The sequence below is a fragment of the Macrobrachium rosenbergii genome, chromosome 16, assembly GCF_040412425.1.
Source record: "Macrobrachium rosenbergii isolate ZJJX-2024 chromosome 16, ASM4041242v1, whole genome shotgun sequence".
NCBI classification, from domain to species: domain Eukaryota; kingdom Metazoa; phylum Arthropoda; class Malacostraca; order Decapoda; family Palaemonidae; genus Macrobrachium; species Macrobrachium rosenbergii.
In genome coordinates, this window is record NC_089756.1 from 6809677 (window position 1) to 6828207 (window position 18531).

The following is an 18531-nucleotide window of genomic DNA, read 5'->3' on the forward strand; positions in this document are numbered from 1 at the left end:
GGAGAGGTAGAACCAAGAGTATTTTGAACTAGGGAAGGTAGTTAGTGCCTGTTTTCACTCATGTAGAGACAGCCCCCACCTCAGCTGACCTGGGGTGAACAATAAGCGAACACCCCTCACCCCCATCACGCGATATGTGAGCGGCTAATCCCCTAGGGTAATGGAGACGTATCCAGGCTGTGGGAGAGATAGGAACTTAACCTCTAAGTACTTAATCTTAAGATCATTTTTTCCTCCACTCCTTTGCTGGCTGTATGACTCTGCAGATCAACATAGGCTGAGACTTTGAAACAAACAACTGTGGGAGACGTGCTCTGTTTTCCCAGAGAGCCACTCTGCAGATACCTCCCGTCCAAGACGTATGTTCGACGCTTCTTCCTTTATGCTGGCGAAAACTAATTTCGGTACATGGCCGAGTCGTACATGCCAGCGCAGCATGAACAGACCCAGGTACATCGTCAGCAATTAGTCAGTAAGCCAGCCCTTTCCCTCCCCCTGAAATTCCTTGATTTTTTCCATTCCTTCAAACTTCAACTTTCTTCCTCCAAAACAAGCAGTCCCTTTGTTAAGTCAACCTACTTTGAGCAGCCCGTGAATTGCCCCATGACTTGCTTTGAAATCAACCTAATATGATTCAGTGATAAGTAATCAAATATTCCCTCCATAGTGTAAATTAAGGGCAAATTAATTTAAGTAACCCAAGTGATTAATTCCTCCCTTGTGCGTAGATTCTTTGTGCGCAGTTCACTAGCAAGGAAGGTTTCCTTCTTCCCCCCCCCCACCGTGTTTGTACTAACTCCTGACCTCTCTTACATGAGCCACCCTATCCTGTCCAGTCTGCAAATCTATGCCCGACCAGCTCATGACTGCCATCCAAATTTCGCAACCATTCCTGATCGCAAGAATCCACTGCCCACACAGAAATCATCTTGCTTAACTAATTGCCATTATCCTGGAATTCATCACTTCCAATGTATTATTGTCTGTGAATGGATGCATTTTTAGTAGACCAGAGTCATTTGTTGTAATGGGGAGTGTTGTATCTGTGGCCCCTCATATTTATATTGCGTATTTGTAAATTACTGCATTATTGATCTATTGTATGTGATTTATGTGTCTAAAAATAGTTACCTTTTTGGTCTCACATATTTGGCCCCATTCTCTGTGAATAAACCCCTTTTGATTGTAAAAGAATTCTAATTCCAATGGTGACCTTCATTATTTACGTAAATCCAGGAAGATTCTAAGATGAGTTTCCAGTAGTTTTCCTTTTTATCCATAAACTTGGACCCCCCCTTGGCACGAAGGCAGTCTATAATAATAAACTGTTCCAATTTCCCTCCACACTGAGGACCCAGTTTATGATATATATATATATATATATATATATATATATATATATATATATATATATATATATATATATATATATATATATATATATATATATTATTATTATAAATATTCCCTGTTCGACCTCTCTTCCTTGCTTCTTATTCGAAGAATAAAAATTTACCTTTTTTAAAGTAACAGGGCAGACAATGTAGGCTGTTAGCACGTGAAGAAGCAAGCAGGAAGCAGTATTTTCAAATTAAATTTGTTAACAGGCGAAACTTTTAGCTTAGAGGGTCATAGAGGGATACAGTTTTGCTAGGCTAGATCTTAGTTATTCTGTTTTTAAAACCCAATTTCCTCTATTCTGTGTACTGGCGAGATTATTGTCATTTTAGGTCAAGCCCTGGCTAGGCAGGGTTTTCAAGCAAACAGCGAGAGCTGCCCCACCGTCACGAGACTCCACTCAGCTGCCACAGCGCCCAGACGTGTCCGGGCTGTCTTCCCAGCATCATTTGTCTTCCCTCCTTGTGTTCAAATGAGGAGAAAATTGTTATTCCAACGGGCCAAGGAATCTTATGCAACTAATCACTGCATTAGCTAACCCAGTGGTAAGTCTGAGATGACAATTACTCCCAGTTCTCTTTCCCTTCAACTGAAACTTTCATTTTTCCTTGTTCAAACTTACTCGCTTAAACAGTCACTGACTAAGAGATCCTAGTAAAGCATATCCCATTTATGAAGTCATCTATTAGTACAATTACTGTTGTCTAGTGAAGTCACATTACATATCCTCCAAGGTGTTAAAAGTATTATTTTTGACCTAAGATTCATCCCCTTGTGATTAAGTAATGACAAGTGAGAGTTTCTGTAACGCAAGATTGTTGTATGGATACGTCTTTTTTCCAGAAGTCTGTATGCCTTGGGCCTATATAAAATCCTCCTTCTTGGAGAAGAGTCAGCATCCTCAATACCAAGAAGGCTCAATTCGACCTTGCAGTAAATGCCTGATAAAGCATCTGAGAGGCACATAAACCTGTTGCGTTCATTCTATGTAGCACTGAGGACTGTCCTAAGTAGGACTAATATGCTGAGCTGCAGTTAACTCCTGTCCTGTAAATAATCCATTTCCTTTTATTTTACTTTTTTTGTTGAAACTACTGTTCCAGTAAGTTGCTGACTTCAGTCATGTGGTCATGAATAAACCTCTATTCTTTGTTAACCAGTTACTGGCGACCTGACCTATTCAATATCTGTCCTTTAGAGTTAATTTTAGCCTTAATTGACAGAATTACGTGGGTCTTAGGTAAAGCAAGGCAATATAAATCCAAGTAACTAATTATTAAACTCATTAACCGAATGACCCACGTAACAATATGTGTATATATATATATATATATATATATATATATATATATATATATATATATATATATATATATATATATATTTATATATATATGCGTCCGTCTGTATGCAACGTAAACTTTTAGAGACATTAATAAAAGTAATAGGGATCCATAATATAGAAGATCGAAGCAATTCTTTAAAAGTTCACCTCATTTTTGTCAGGTGAATTACTACCTAAATGGAATACAGCACTCAGCGTTTTATGTCTCCCGGTTATATTGGTGGTTTATGGTATAGCGTCCGTGCATTCTTCAATTTTAATGAATTCATGATTTCATCACTGAGGCAAACTGAATGTTCGAGTCACCGCAGCTACCATAATAAAATGACTAAAACATTTATTTATTTCTAAATTTATTTTTCTGTTCAAAATTGATACATGAGTTGAGTGGTCAGCTATGACAGTTATAAGACTCATGTTTCTAAGTTCTTGGAACCATTTATGAATGCTTCAAAAAAGAAAATAAATTATAAAACTATGACGAAAGAACAGACTTGGGATGCAGCTGTTGTCAATTATATATATATATATATATATATATATATATATATATTATATATATATATATATATATATATATATATATATATATATATATATATATATATATATATATATATATATATATATATATATATATATATATATATATATATATATATATATATATATATATATATATATATATATATAAAGTATTGTTACAAACGTCCTGTAATATTTAATTCGCTCTACCTCGGAAATAATATATTTTCATATATGTAGTCCTGAGTTCTTGTCTTTCGTTGGTTCGAGGCCACGGGACGACGAACTTATCATCAACTAAAATATTACCCTAATATATGAAAATATATTATTTCCGAGGTAGAGCGAATTGGATATTAAAGGATGTTTGTAGCTTAATACTTGTATATGAATCACGGTGATGCAATAAAAAGTCATAATATGTTAGCGTGCGACAAACGCACTACATGGTCAGCATGGGAGAGGTGGGTTGATATCGACTCTAAATACAAATACCTGAGTTCGTTGGAGATTTGTAGATGGGAGCCAGTATCAACTTATACCTCACTTGTTGGCCGTGTGGGTAAAGGCGTCACTGTAGTCCTGAGTTCTCGTCTTTCGTTGGTTCGAGCCCACGGGATGACGAACTTATTATCAACTAAAAAATTCCCCTTCGGTAACATACATGAAAATATGTTATTTCCGAGGTAGAGTGAATTGGATATTAAAGGACGTTTTAGCTTAATACTTGTATATGAATCACGGTGATGTGATAAAAAGTCATAATATGGCTGCATGCGACAAACACACTACATGGTTAGTATAGCAGAGGTGGGTTGATATTGACTCTAAATACAATTACCTGAGTTCGACGGGGATTTGCAGATGGGAGCCGGTATCAACTTATACCTCACTTGTTGGCCGTGTGGGTAAAGGCATCACTGTAGTCCTGAGTTCTTGTCTTTCGCTGGTTCGAGCCCATGGGACGACAAACTTATTATCAACTAAAAAATTCCCCTTCCGTAATATATATGAAAATATATTATTTCCGAGGTAGAGATTTAATTGGATATTAAAGGACGTTTGTTGCTTAATACTTGTATATGAATCATGGTGATGTGATAAAAAGTCATATATATATATATATATATATATATATATATATATATATATATATATATATATATATATATATATTATATATATATAAATGTATGAATGTATGAATGTATGTATGTATGTATGTGTGGGTGTGTGTTCATGTTCCAGCATAACTCTGAAACACATTAAGTAATTTCAACCAAACTTGGTATACATATGAATTACTATCTGGGAAAGAATACTAAAATGGTAAGACATCACTGGCACCAAAGGGGGTCGGGGTGGGAAGGGGGTGACATTTAAAAATAACCGAAAATGCAGATATTATTCTCTAATCCACAGTTTTCAGGTTGCTAAGATGAAAGTGACACTCCCGATGCCCTTTAAGTCCAAGTTCAGTCCTGATTGGATGGGAGGTGAGAATGGGTGGGAAGGGGGTGTGGGAAGAGGGTGACATGTAAAAATAACCAAAAATTACAACTATTACTATCTAATCCATAGTTTTTGAGGTTACAGATATGAATAGTGACACTCCCGTTACCCTTGAAGTCCAAGTTCAGCCCCCTATAGGAAGGAGGGGGAAAAGGAGTGGGAAAGGGGTGACATGTAAAAATAACCAAAAATGACAGATATTAGAGTCTAATCCATTGTTTTCCAGGTCGTTGAGATGAATAGTGACACTCCTGATGCCCTTTAAGTACAAGTTCACCCCCGATAGGAAAGGGGGGTGGGAGGGGGTGAAATGTAAAAATAAATGAAAATGACACATATTAGTTTCTGTTCCATAGTTTTTGAAGTTGCTGAAATGAATAGTGACACTCCCAATGCCCTTTAAGTCCAAGTTCAGCCACAATAGTAAGGGGAGTGAGAAGGGGTGGGAAGAGGGTTGCGTGTAAAAATAACCAAAAACAGATATTTGTGTTTTTACCATAGTTTTCAAGGTCGCTGAGATGAATATTAACACTCCCAATGCCATTTAAGTCTAAGTTCAGCCCTGATAAGAAGTGGGGTTGAGAAGGGGTGGGAAGGGGTAACGTAAAAATAACCGAAAACAACAGATGTTAGTGCCAAATTATAGTTTTCGAGATCGCTGAGATGAATAGTGACACTTAGGATGCCCTTTAAGTCCAAGATCAGCCCTGATAGGAAGGGGGTGAGAAGGGGTGACATGTGAAAATAACCGAAAACAACAGATATTAGTGTCTAATCCATAGTTTCCGAGGTTGCTGCAATGAATAGTGACATTCCCAATACCCTTTAAGTCCAAGTTTAGCCCCAATAGGAAGGGGGGTGAGAAGGGGGTTACATGTAAAAATAACCAAAAACGACAGCTATTAGTGTCTTATCCATAGTTTTCGAGGTCTCTGAAAGGAATACTACTACTCTCGATGCCCTTTAGGTCCAAGTTCAGCCCCGATAGGAAAATGGGGTGGGAAGGGGGTGACATAAAAAAACTAACTGAAAATGACAGATATTAGTGTCTAATCCACAGTTTTCCATGTTGCTAAGATGAATAGTGAGACTCCCGATACCATTTAAGTCCAAGTTCAGCCCCGATAGGAAGGGGGTGACAAGGGGTGGGAAGGGGGGTGACATGTAAAAATAACTGAAAATGACACATATTAGTGTCTAATCCATAGTTTTTGAGGTTGCTGTAATGAATAGTGACACTCCTGATGCCCTTCAAGTCCTAGTTCTGCCCCAATAGGAAGGGGGTGAGAAGGGTTGAAAAATAAAATGTAAAAAATGACAGATATTAGTGTCTAATCCATAGTTTTCAAGGTTGCTGAGATGAATAGTGACACTCCCAGTGGCCTTCAAGTCAAAGTTCAGCCCCGATAGGAAGGGGGGTTGAGAAGGGGTGGGAAGGAAGTGACATGTAAAAATAACTGTAAATGACAGATATTAGTGTCTAATCCATAGTTTTTCAGGTTGCTGAGATGAACAGTGAACTCCCAATGCCCTTTAAGTCCAAGTTCAGCCCCAATAGGAAGTGGGGTGAGAAGGGGTGAAAAATAAAATGTCAAAAATGACAGATGTTAGTTTCTAATCCATAGTTTTCGAGGTCACTGAAATGAATAGTCACACTCCCAATACCCTTTAAGTCCAAGTTCAGCACCAAGAGGAATGGAAGTGAGAGAGAGAGAGTAGAGGGGTGTTGGGAGGAGAGAGAGAGAGAGAGAGAGAGAGAGAGAGAGAGAGAGAGAGAGAGAGAGAGAGAGAGAGAGAGAGAGAGAGAGAGAGTTTATCAGTAGTCATTCAGAGTTTTCCCAGGCAGCACCAGGTTGGTCAGCTAGTGTATGAATATATATAAATTTAATATATATATATATATATATATATATATATATATATATATATATATATATATATATATATATATATATATATATATACATATATAATTGACAACGGCTGCATCCGAAGTTTATTCTTTCGTCATAGTTTTATGATTTATTTTCTTTTTCGAAGTATTCATAAATGGTTCCAAGAACTTAGAAACACGAGTCTTGTAACTGTCATAGCTGACCACTCAACTCATGTATCAATTTTGAACAGAAAAATAAATTTAGAAATAAATAAATGTTTTAGTCATTGCATTATTGCAGCTGCGGTGACTCGTACATTCAATTTGCCTCAGTAATAAAATCATGAATTCATTAAAATTGAAGAATGCACGGACGCTATATCATAAACCACCAATATAACCGGGAGACATAAAACGCTGAGTGCTGTATTCCATTTAGGTAGTATTTCACCTGACAAAAATGAGGTGAACTTTTAAAGAATTGCTTCAATTTTCTATATTATTGATCCCTATTACTTTAATTAATAAGTCTCTAAAAGTTTACGTTGCATACAGACGGGCACACACACACACACACACACACACACACACACACACACACACACACACATATATATATATATATATATATATATATATATATATATATATATATATAACACGTGTGTCATGGCTGAGTAGCAGAGCACCATTAACGCACTCGTCAAGGTCCGTGGTTCAATGCCTGCTTACTGCCACAAGCTGACCCAGCCAAATATTGGATATCTGTATCAGCTGGGGGCTAAGAACAGGCTAAGGGCTTGCTGAGAACGATATGTATATATGACCTCATAGAATCCATTGGTCATTTTATCTGCCTCTATAATCACGTACTTGGTATTTAGCCGACTGTGACGGGTCACCACCAGTGTGGGGGAAATGAGTGGGGACAGCACCCTCACCCCACAAACATTTTGTAAACAAATCATCACAACTTACAGATTTACCAGGACACTGCCAAACCTACGCTTTCAGAGCCATTATGAGTATCACTGGTGAAGGCTGTTGGAGAGGGGTAGGGTACTAGGGTGGATGTAGTGGTATTTAGGTAGGGGCATGGGTAGGGGATGAGGGGACTTCAGAGGGAAGAGGGTATACCCTTCCCTTGCAGTACGTATCACCTTCGTGTGGCTACGAGGCACTTGTGATAATGGCCATTGTATTAAAGGGAATGGCAGCCTCAATGGTGTTAACGGTTATAGTCATCGTAATGTCTCTCGCCAACAATGTTGCTCTTAATGGAGAGACGTCCCCCCGATGGTAATGCGCCTGTCCCACGCCCGCTCATAAAGCGGGCTTTATAAAGCATGGCTTTATAAAGCAAATCCCCTTCCCCCACCACTCCTGTGAAAAGGTCCGTGTTCCCTTGTCAAGCAATTGACATTGTGCTCATATAACAGGATTTATAAATAAATTTCTACCCTCCCTTTTACAAAGCCTATAAAGCAGGGCTCTATAAAGCAAGTCTCCCCACTTTCAAGTATGAGAGAAAACTCGCGTGAAAAGCTCCGTGTACCCTTGTAAAGCAAATGTCAAGCTGCTTTATGCCGTAAAAAGATTTATAAAGCAATTTGCACCCTCCAGTTTACAAAGCTTATAAAGCATCTCCCACAAGAGGAAATAACAAAAGACAAACGCACATGAATAATACCTTAGGAGTAATGACCTCTTAACAAGGTTGTGGTTACACAAAATTACCCTCTGACCGCAATAGATGGCGTTGCTTCGTACTGGATGTCACAAAGGGTTGCCAACATTCTATACATTTCAGAACGAGTTACTTAACACTGACAGTGAGTCAAAAACATTCGTTTCTCGATTACAGAATAAACATTTCTCTCTCTCTCTCTCTCTCTCTCTCTCTCTCTCTCTCTCTCTCACACACACACAAGGGTGACAAACAAAGTCGGCCTAGTGCAGTGGAATCTTCTCATCTTCAGACATTTAGAGCAATTTCCTTCCTGATCACTGCTGACGTCTCCTGAATTTCAGGTGTATCAGTTTTATTTTCTATACCCTCATATTTATTTATTCATTTATCACCTTATAACTTGTCTCTCTCTGCCGGGTGATTTTCTTTTGGAACCCTCTTGGGTTTATTATAGTCTGTTGATTCTGTCCGTAAGGGTTTTCAGCTGAAAATTTCAAGAAAGAAGAAGAAGAAGAAGAAGAAGAAGAAGAAGAGAGAGAGAGAGAGAGAGAGAGAGAGAGAGAGAGAGAGAGAGAGAGAGAGAGAGAGAGAGACAGAGTTACAATCACATCGAAATACCAGGTTCGTTTAATGATCATATCGATTATTACCGAAGGGAATCACACTCTGAGACGAAGTCACGGTGATTTTTAAGGATGCCATCATCATCTCATCCGCGGTTGACTTTCGAAATGATACATCCATGAGGTCATATCTGGATGTCACCCCCAGGCGATTTGGGATGGCGATGCGTCAGCCACCTGGTGGTGATTTCACCGTACTGTGATTTAACAGATTGATTCTGACAACCAACTTTGTTATCGCGATTAGTCGGGCAGTCTTCTAAGGAAAGAGGAAAGATGTCGAGCTATTCTTGTGAAAAGAATTTGTAATATGATACATGTTTACGTTCTGTTCATGAGGAAACTATTAATATTTTTTACCAACTTAAGAATAAATATTCGGATATTTTTTAGCTTTTTTTTACGTTTCCAGTCTTTCTAACTCACGTTTTTTAAATTGTTCCAGAGAAAACCCTTAATATTTTTAGCCATTTTAGAATAAATAAATGGATGTGTTTTTCACGCTTTTAGCGTTTCTAACTTTATTTTTTCTTATTTTCCCAGTCTCCTATCATAATAGACTTCTTCGATCTTTTGCAAGTTTCATATTGGTTTTGGGATGCGGTTGCAGGCCACTAAGCTAATGAGCATGTTTATGTAGCCTCCGCTAACCAGGCCCTAAACCACCCTGACCTACCAGAATACTCCTGCGAACTCATGCACTGAAGACACACCTTCAATTTCACATAAACGAAGTTGCGTCACATCTGATATACAAAACATGACGTGAAGTGAAACATTAATGCAAAATACAAATGTATGCGGACATATTCATGCAGTGGTGTAAATAATAAACCCACTACTTTCCTGCGACTACCACATATGAAATACTGAAATATAAATTCATTTAACCTTCCGCTTTCCTAACAGAATACTATACGAATAAATTCTAGTTTTCCATTTTCCTTACATAAAAAACTAAATAAAAGACAGGGAAACCTGCAATCTACGAGAGAGAGAGAGAGAGAGAGAGAGAGAGAGAGAGAGAGAGAGAGAGAGAGATCACGTCAAACAGAATATTATTACTGCGTGGGATTTTCATTCTCTCTTTATATAAATCTTCCAAAAGCTTCATTGTTATTCTGTATAAAGCTAAAGATAACGTTAGCGTGTGCTGTCATATTCTCTGAAGTATTTTACATTTATTCTTGCGCATTATTATCAAATTTCTACCTCACATCCAGATCGAATCCAGGGTTTAAACGAGAGGTTTGTTTATTTAGATCATTCCGGCTAAAGTCGAAAAAAATGAAATCATCTTTATAATAAGCATTCTATTCTGTGCAAAGGCCGGCGAGCTGCAAAGGCTCTAATTGGAAGATGAGAGAGAGAGAGAGAGAGAGAGAGAGAGAGAGAGAGAGAGAGAGAGAGAGAGAGAGAGGAAATATATGCACATGGGGGAGACGATGAGAGAGAGAGAGAGAGAGAGAGAGAGAGAGAGAGAGAGAGAGAGAGAGAGAGAGAGAAAGGTAATATATGTACACGGGGAGACGAAGAGAGAGAGAGAGAGAGAGAGAGAGAGAGAGAGAGAGAGAGAGAGAGAGAGAGAGAGAGAGGTAATATATGCACATGGGGAGACGATGAGAGAGAGAGAGAGAGAGAGAGAGAGAGAGAGAGAGAGAGAGAGAGAGAGAGAGAGAGAGAGTAATATATATACACGGGGAGACATGGGGAGAGAGAGAGAGAGAGAGGATGATGGGGAGAGATGAGAGAGAGAGAGAGAGAGAGAGAGAGAGAGAGAGGAGAGAGATATGTAGAGAGAGAGGAGAGAGAGAGAGAGAGAGGGGAGAGAGAGAGAGAGAGAGAGAGAGAGAGAGAGAGAGGTAATATATGCACATGGGGGAGACGATGAGAGAGAGAGAGAGAGAGAGAGAGAGAGAGAGAGAGAGAGAGAGAGAGAGAGAGAGAGAGAGAGAGAGGTAATATATGTACACTGGGAGACGAAGAGAGAGAGAGAGAGAGAGAGAGAGAGAGAGAGAGAGAGAGAGAGAGAGAGAGAGAGAGAGGTAATATATGCACATGGGGAGACGATGAGAGAGAGAGAGAGAGAGAGAGAGAGAGAGAGAGAGAGAGAGAGAGAGAGAGAGAGAGAGAGGTAATATATGCACACGGGGAGACGAAGAGAGAGAGAGAGAGAGAGAGAGAGAGAGAGAGAGAGAGAGAGAGAGAGAGAGAGAGAGAGGAAATGTATGTAGACGGATAGAGATGATAAAAGAAAACAAGAGAGAGAGAGAGAGAGAGAGAGAGAGAGAGAGAGAGAGAGAGAGAGGAGAGAGGTAATATATGCATGGGGGGAGACGAAAAAGAGAGAGAGAGAGAGAGAGAGAGAGAGAGAGAGAGAGAGAGAGAGAGAGAGAGAGAGAGGTAATATATGCACACGGGGAGACGAAGAGAGAGAGAGAGATAGAGAGAGAGAGAGAGAGAGAGAGAGAGAGAGAGAGAGAGAGAGAGGAAATGTATGTAGACGGGGAGACGGAGAGAAATGATAAAAAAGAAAACAACAGAGAGAGAGAGAGAGAGAGAGAGAGAGAGAGAGAGAGAGAGAGAGTAATATATGCACACGGGGAGACGAAGAGAGAGAGAGAGAGAGAGAGAGAGAGAGAGAGAGAGAGAGAGAGAGAGAGAGAGAGGGGTAATATATGTAATATGTACACGGGCAGACGAAGAGAGACCTTACCTTACCTTACAGACCTTACAATTCGTTCGGGTTGCCCCAGGTCCCTCAGTGTGAGGCGCCTTTGATGTCTACCAGAGAGTTGCTAACGCATCTTCCGGTATATTTTGCATCTTCCAGTCTTGGATGGTCTGGGATGCATCTTAGATATTTGTCGAGCTTATTCTTAAACACATCTACGCTCACTCCTGTTATGTTCCTCAGATGAACTGGTAGCGCATTGAATAGACGCTGCATTATCGATGCTGGTGCGTGGTGGATTAATGTCCTGTGTGCTTTCCTTAATTTTCCTGGTATAGTTTTTGGCACTATTAATCTACCTCTGCTTGCTCTTTTGATAATTTTAGTTCCATGATGTTTTCGGTAATTCCTTCTATCTGTTTCCATGCTTGAATTACCATGTAGCGTTCTCTTCTCCTTTCAAGACTATATAAATTTAAGAATTGTAGTCTTTCCCAGTAGTCAAGGTCCTTAACTTCTTCTATTCTAGCTGTAAATGACCTTTGTACACTCTCTATTTGTGCAATATCCTTTTGGTAGTGTGGGTACCATATTATATTGCAATATTCAAGTGGACTACGTACGTACGTTTTATAAAGCATAATCATGTGTTCAGCTTTTCTTGTTTTGAAGTGCCGGAACAACATTCCCATTTTTGCTTTGCATTTTGCCAATAGAATTGCTATTTGATCATTGCATAACATATTCCTATTCAACTGCTTCCTTGTTTGTGATTGTCTTTATTAGGTCTTCCTTGTTTGTGATTGTCTCATTATTAGGTCCTTTATATGCATATAGCATTCCTACTTTATCACCATAGTTCATTGATTCAAATTTATCAGAGTTAAATACCATCCTATTTATCTCTGCCCATTTATATATTTTGTTTAGGTCTCTTTGTAGCAAGTTCCTATCTTCATCACAAGCAATTTCTCTACTTATTCTTGTGTCATCTGCGAAACTTCTTACTACTGAGTCCTTAACATTACTGTCTATGTCTGCAATCATAATCACAGACAGCAATGCAGCTAACACCGTACCCTGTGGTACACTGGATATTACCGTAGCTTCATCCGATTTCTCATCGTTTGCAATCACTATCTGTTTTCTGTTTTGCAAAAATTCTTTTATCCATCTTCCTACTTTGTCAACAATGTTATGTTTTCTAATTTTTTCGCTAATATATTATGATCTACCTTGTCAAAAGCTTTTGCAAAGTCTAGGTAAACCACATCTGTATCTTTTTCATTTATCATATTTTTATATATGCTTTCATGGTGGACTAACAGTTGGGTTTGTGTACTTTTCCGGGTACAAAACCATGTTGTCCTATATTGAACAATCTATTTTTCATTAAATGTTTCATTATATTTTTTTCATTACCCTTTCATATACTTTCATAATATGAGATGTCAGACTCACAGGCCTATAATTACTTGCCTCTAGTCTTGAACCACTTTTGAAAGTAGGAGTAATATATGCTAATTTATGCTCATCATAAATCTTGCCTGTATCTATACTTTGTCTTAATAATATTGCTAGCGGCTTTGCGATTGAATGAACCACTTTCTTTAACAATATGGCAGGTACTCCATCTGGTCCTGCTGCTGATCCATTTTTAATTTCATTAATAGCCTGCACAATATCGGCTTCTGTAATATCTATATCTGATAAGTATTCAGTATTTTCATCTCTTATTTCTGTATCATTATCTTCATTGTCAATTCTAGGTGTAAATTCACTCTTATATCTTTCTGCTAATATGTTACATATTTCCTTTTTTTCCTTTTTCATTCTTAGAGGGTTAATTCCTTCATTTTATTCATCTTTTTGCATATGAATAAAAATTTTAGGGTTTAAACCCTAAAATTTTTTATTCATATGCAAAAAAAGATGAATAAAATAAGAGTAGAAATAGGCCCTCTAAGAATTGAAGGGCGATTAACGAATGAAAAAAAGGAAATATGCTTGATATTTTGTAGTGCCATTTCTTCTAGGTTCCATTTTTCATTTTCTTTTGATTGTATAATCTTTTGTTCTGCATTTTCTATCTTACTTTTTAGTTCCATCACTTTCCATGCATTCTTTTCTTTTGCAAGAGCTTTTTCCACTTTCTAATTTTCTGGAACAAGATCCTTCTGTCTCTTGGAATTCGTGACTGATGTTTACTTTTTCTTCGGTATATATTTTCCACTATTTCCTCTAATATTTTATATAATATATCGGTATTTACCTGTATATCATCACTTACAAATATGTTTTCCCATTCTTTGTTTAATTCTTCATTTATTTTTTACCAATTTATATTCTTACTATAGAAATTGTATTTTCCATATCCTTCCCATTTTTTCGTCTCTTGCTTTTCTCTGTTTTCATTGTGTTCTGGAACGGACTGTTAGTTCTATGACATTATGGTCCGAAATACTCGTGTTACATACTATTATTTCTTTAACATAGTTCACCTCATTCACAAATACTAGGTCTAAAATATTATCCTTTCTTGTTGGTAGGTGATTTATTTGCTGAATGTTATGTTCTAGTAGCATATCTAATAGCTTTTCAAATTGCCTCTTATCTTCTGCACTACTATTGCTCTCTTTTTATATGTATAAATACAACCACAGTCTCCTATTCGTTCTTTCCATTCTACAAAAGGAAAGTTAAAGTCTCAGTTAGGAGTATAGTCCAGTCCTTGTGATTTCTACATATTTCATCCAATTTTTCAATTATTATGTCAAACTCTTTAGTATTAGGGGTCTATATATTACAATGTTCACTAATTTTTCAGATTCAAATTCTACCGCTATTAATTCACATTCTGTGTTACTATATTTCTCACAGATTTTTCCCTTGATTGGCATCTCTCCCATATATCGCGGTTCCCCCTTGATTTCTATTTTTCTATCTGATCTATAAGTTTGGAAACCCTTTATCTGGTCATCATTACCAGTCTCTTGGGAATACCAGGTTTCACTTATATTCAATATTTCTATTTTTTCATTTTGGGTTAGTTCTTCTAAGAACTCTATCTTACTTTTGAGTTACTCGAAACTAAACCCTGCACGTTCATCACTATGATGGTTTGTGTATTATCTCCATTATCTAATATGGGTAATAATAAGGATTTTCCATGTCTCTTTCCTGTTCTGATATGTTGATCTTTTTCATTTCCAGAAATTCGTACATTAAAAATCCAACTTTTCCATTATATTTGATCTTCCAGCTTCATATTTATTCACTTTGTGCATAAACCTGCATTCATCTCCATATCTGCACCATCCCCTAGCATCATAGATACATTGCTTGTTCCTTGTGCTATATCTAGGTGCTGATGGCTGATATCGTGGTGCTAACATTTCATAATGTGTTGTTGGCTTGCTTTTTGCCTTCATCACATGATCTTTGTTCTTTTCTTTATTTGTTTCATTTTTACCTTGATTTTTTATATGTATTTGATTTTGATTTTGGTTTTTCATGGCTACAGGATGCATGTACCTACATTTCTTATTAAACCTACATCCATTTCCTTCTTTCCAGTTTCTACATATTTTTGGATGTAGATCGCTGCATTCCTCTTCATAGCCATCTAGATATGCACATTTGCCATACATTTCATAATTGTGACATATCTTGGGATGTTTGTAATAACATCTTTCACCAAACCTGCAATTCCCTCTTTTCAAAAGGGTGCATACTGTGTCTTTCTTTTTTTTTTTTCTTGTTCTTTCCCATCAGTATGGAGATCCGGGTACAACCTCTTTGGGATTTTATTTTGATTTATCATGTCATAATTTATTTCTTCATATGTATGTTGCTGTATTGCCTCATATGTAGAATCTATGAGTTTCTCTGCATCCATACTATTATCCTGTTCTTTGTTTCATTAATCTTTTCTCTCTCTTCAGTCTTATTTTCTTCTTTTCTATTTTCCTCTTCTTCATCTTCTTCATCCTCCACAATCTGTACATTAAGTCTTGATTTAATGACCTTGTCTATCCATACTAGACATGTTGAGCAAAATATTTTGTGTCCTTATTTCTATTTTGCTCTACTTCAGCACATGAAGGGTGCGTCGGTACGTGGCAAGCATAGCATTTCCTAATCAGGTTTTGTGGATTTACAATGCTATACCACACTCTACATAGTTTACATGCTTTAGGCATCCGTTTGCCTATTGCATCAATCAATATATTCACTAATTCCACCATACTTATTTTCTTTGATGGAATGTGTTGATTTTTGTAGATTTTCTTTATAAGTCTTTTGATAACTTGAACTTTCATTGGTATCCCTTCCATTATTTTCATTATATTTTCTTCAGATTTGCTCCAGTTTGAAGGATCGTATTCTTTCAATATGTCTGTGAATGCTTTCGCATCTTTTTGGTCGATGTTGCAATTCATCTCCACGATCAGCAAACCGAGTTCCCTTCCTGCCATTTCATCATATTGAATATCTCCGATGCAAGCAAGGTTTCTCCACCGTTTGCTACTGTTGGTTGACTCCTCCATGATTTTCAGATTTTATTAATTCACTCGAAAACAACTTATTAGACGTTTATCACTCTAATCTGATATTAAGCTAATCACCGATAGTTCACGAACACTTTTAGCTATATTTCATTCGCTAATTGTATGTAAGACGCGTATTATCGGGTAGATTATCCAGACCATGAACGATTACATCTCACCGAGAGAATGTCACATCACACAGAGAGAGAGAGAGAGAGAGAGAGAGAGAGAGAGAGAGAGAGAGAGAGAGAGAGAGAGAATGTATGTAGACGGGGAGACGGAGAGAGATGATAAAAAGAAAAAACTGAGAGAGAGAGAGAGAGAGAGAGAGAGAGAGAGAGAGAGAGAGAGAGAGAGAGAGAGAGGAAATGTATGTAGACGGGGAGACGGAGAGAGATGATAAAAAAGAAAACAACCGAGAGAGAGAGAGAGAGAGAGAGAGAGAGAGAGAGAGAGAGAGAGAGAGAGAGAGAGAGAGGAAATGTATGTAGACAGGGAGACGGAGAGAGATGATAAAAAAGAAAACAACCGAGAGAGAGAGAGAGAGAGAGAGAGAGAGAGAGAGAGAGAGAGAGAGAGAGGGAGAGAGAGAGAGAGAGAGGAAATGTATGTAGACGGGGGAGACGGAGAGAGATGATAAAAGAAAACAAGAGAGAGAGAGAGAGAGAGAGAGAGAGAGAGAGAGAGAGAGAGAGAGGTAATATATGTAGACGGGGAGACGAAGAGAGAGAGAGAGAGAGAGAGAGAGAGAGAGAGAGAGAGAGAGAGAGAGAGGGGTAATAATATATGCACACGGGGAGACGAAGAGAGAGAGAGAGAGAGAGAGAGAGAGAGAGAGAGAGAGAGAGAGAGAGAGAGAGAGGAAATGTATGTAGACGGGGAGACGGAGAGAGATGATAAAAAAGAAAACAACCGAGAGAGAGAGAGAGAGAGAGAGAGAGAGAGAGAGAGAGAGAGAGAACGCGCGTAGAAGAAAAGACGAAGAGGAAAAGATGACTATGAAAGAGCAAAGAAACAGAGAACAAAATAATAAATTCAAAACAAAAGACAAAAGCAACTCATTCGAGCGCACAGAGTAATTCCTTTCCCAGACGAAATGAACAACAGCTGTCTCGACTAAATCAGACGACAACAGCTATATATATATATCTCAGGGGGACTTCTGTAGAGGTCAGACGAGTTCAAGCAAGCCGGCTGATCAGAGAGGCAGATACTTTGCTATCCGTGTAGACATCCTGGGGGGATTATATATGTAATCAACGGATGGTTTGTTTTACACACAAAACAAAGCTCTACAACACCTTCTAAAACATAACAAACATCTCACACGTCTCGAACGCTCGCCATACCCGCGCTCTGCTGGGAAGAAAGGGCGTTGGGTCTGGTATGGCATGAAACATACGTATAGCGATGTCAGGCAGGGCACAAAATATTAAATCAAAAGTCCTTCAAAAGAAGGCATATATATACAAAAATGGGAATACGTTAAAAGAAAAAGAAAGAAGATATATATATATATATATATATATATATATATATATATATATATATATATATATATATATATATATATATATATATATATATATAACCCTCATACTTTCCAGGGGACTATGAGGGGGGAGGGGGAGGGGGGGAAAGAAAGCTTTCACAAGAGCACTTGGCGGACTTCTCGTAGTGCCAAAGTTACATTAACTCATTTGAAAAGTTTGGTTTTCAAGTCCACCCCCTCCTCTCAGATATGGGGAGGAGGGAGAGGGGTGGAGGGAGGGAGGGAGGGGGCGTGGGAAAGGGCAGAGAGGGAGGGGGCAGAGTATAAAAAGCTGCAAGGGAGTTTAATAAAGACTTGCAAACTGCACTGTTCACGATGAGCTAATCTTTTTCTTTCAACGCAGTTTTCAGAAGAATAAATAATAAAATGAATTACAAGCACTGGACTCCATGATATCTAGTTTGAATGAGATGTAATACAAACTACTAAGTAACTGCATCTAATCTGAATTTGAAATAATATAAACCACTAACTAATTGCATCTAATATGATTATGCATTAATACAAATTGCTAACTAACTGCATCTAATGTGAATATGAGATAATACAAACTACTATCTGGGTAGTATAACTAATTTGCGGATATCATACTCTGCAAGAATATTAAATAAAAAATTTCACATACTTCTTTCTTTATTATTGAGAACACCATTCTCAGACAGCAGTAAGAAATAAAATAATAACTGTCGACACAGAATAACAACACATAACTAATTTTAAATATTAACAGAAATAAAACCAAATTCACATCTTTTCGTTGTTATTGTCACTACAGTTCTTAATGGC